This window comes from Corvus brachyrhynchos, unplaced genomic scaffold (assembly GCF_000691975.1).
Source record: "Corvus brachyrhynchos isolate BGI_N302 unplaced genomic scaffold, ASM69197v1 scaffold72, whole genome shotgun sequence".
NCBI classification, from domain to species: domain Eukaryota; kingdom Metazoa; phylum Chordata; class Aves; order Passeriformes; family Corvidae; genus Corvus; species Corvus brachyrhynchos.
In genome coordinates, this window is record NW_008236763.1 from 2,175,334 (window position 1) to 2,176,961 (window position 1,628).

The following is a 1,628-nucleotide window of genomic DNA, read 5'->3' on the forward strand; positions in this document are numbered from 1 at the left end:
CAGAAGCATCCCTGGATTCCAGCCCCGCCGGCGGCTCCGTGCCCAGCGCATCCCCCCGGGCTCCGCCGCCGTCCCCCCCCGTTCCCATCCGTGCCGGGTGAGGATCCGCTCGATCCCAGAGGAGTTTCCAGGAGCGGGAATGCAGCTCCCACCACCTGGGATCCATCCCTGGCTGCCTCCCGCACCCCTCATCCCCTCCCGGAGCACCGCTCGCTGGCCATTCCCGATTTTTTTCCCCACCCCTTTTATTTCCGAACGCACCATTCCTCCTCAAATCCACCACTGAGCAGGGAAAGCAAAGCTCTGGAATGGGGGAAAAAACAACCCCGACCAAACCGCCGAGGCGCCGGCTCGGTGCTGCAGAGCTCAGGAGCCCCCCCAAAGCCACCCGACCGCCCAAAACCCAAATCACGGGGGTCGCCCCCAACTCACCCTCGGTGTCTGTCCCCGTCCCCCGGCGCCGCTGTCACCGCCTGCCACCCCCCGCCGCAGCTGCCCGCACATCTGGCTGGGCTGGCAGACAAAGGGCCGGGTGGCTTTGGAGCTGCCACAGCTGGCGGGCTCCGTCCTTGTCGCTTAGGACGGGGACAGGGGCAGCAGGACCCTCCGGCCACGCTGACCCTCAGGGTGGGGAGAGCCCTTCACCCTTCGCTCGCCCGGCGCCTTTGCAGCAGCACAGTCCCCGCTCCCCTCCTCCTCCTCCTCCTTTTCCTCCTCCTCCTCCTCCTCCCTCCTCCCCTCCCTTCCCAATCCTCCTCCTCCTCACTCCAGCCTTGTCGCCACGACGTGCCACCCACCCGCAGCAGCTCCTGCCGGCTGCGCCTTAACCCCTGCGGCTCTGGCAGCACCCTCGGGGCTCTCCGAGAGATGTTCCCGAGGGATTAAAACGCTCCCGGGAATGCTGAGTCCCCCTCGGTACCCGCAGCGCATCCCCGCTCCCACTGCGCCACCGCCGTCCCCTCCCCGCGGCCGGGGGTCGCCGAGCCCGGGGGCTGCGGGGCTGGGTGGGAGGGGAGGGGACGCTCGGTGTGTCCCAAATCCCCTCCTGCCCACCAGGATTTCTTGGCCTTTCCAAAGATCCGGCCGCGGGTGGCCCCGCCAGTTCCTTGTCATCCCCCCGAGGGGACGGCGCGACGCCCCGAGGCGTTTCGCAGCTCGGTCCCCAAGCAGGACGCGCTGCCAGTGGCTCATTTTCCCCCAAAATGGGATGTTCAGGGACTCTTAACCTTGGAAAAACCAGGAGGAAATCTGCCTTTTGCTCTGGAGAGATCTGGGGTCCCAGCTGTGTCACTCCGAGGTGGGGATGGACACCCCCACCCACCCTGACCCTCCAGCGGGACATGGGGACAAGGATCTGTCCGCCGCAGCTGCGGGGCTGGACAAGAGCGGGATTTGGGGTGGGGGCAGCAGAGCACCCCCAGCTTTTTTTTTCATCCCAGAAAAGCCTTTCCCAGCCCCATCCAGGGCCCTGGGGAGTGACAGCGGCCATCGAGTCCCCATTTCACGCTCGGGTTGAAGAGCGGAGCCGGGGGCTTGGCTCCTTCCCAAAGCCACCGCCCGGGGCAGGAGCGGGGCCGGAGCGGAGCTGGAGCGGGGATGGAGCGGGGATGGAACGGGGCCGGAGCGGG

At 67.6% G+C, this 1,628-nt stretch overlaps 1 protein-coding gene across 1 annotated transcript in view; it reads right to left on the bottom strand.

Moving 5' to 3' along the window:
* LRRN2 (leucine rich repeat neuronal 2) overlaps window positions 1-702 on the bottom strand; it is a 14,946-nt gene extending 14,244 nt beyond the window's left edge. The window contains exon 1 of the mRNA XM_017727160.1: window positions 433-702. The gene's annotated coding sequence lies outside the window, so the exon portion shown is untranslated. The remainder of the gene's footprint in view (window positions 1-432) is intronic.
* Between the last annotated feature and the right edge of the window lie 926 nt (window positions 703-1,628).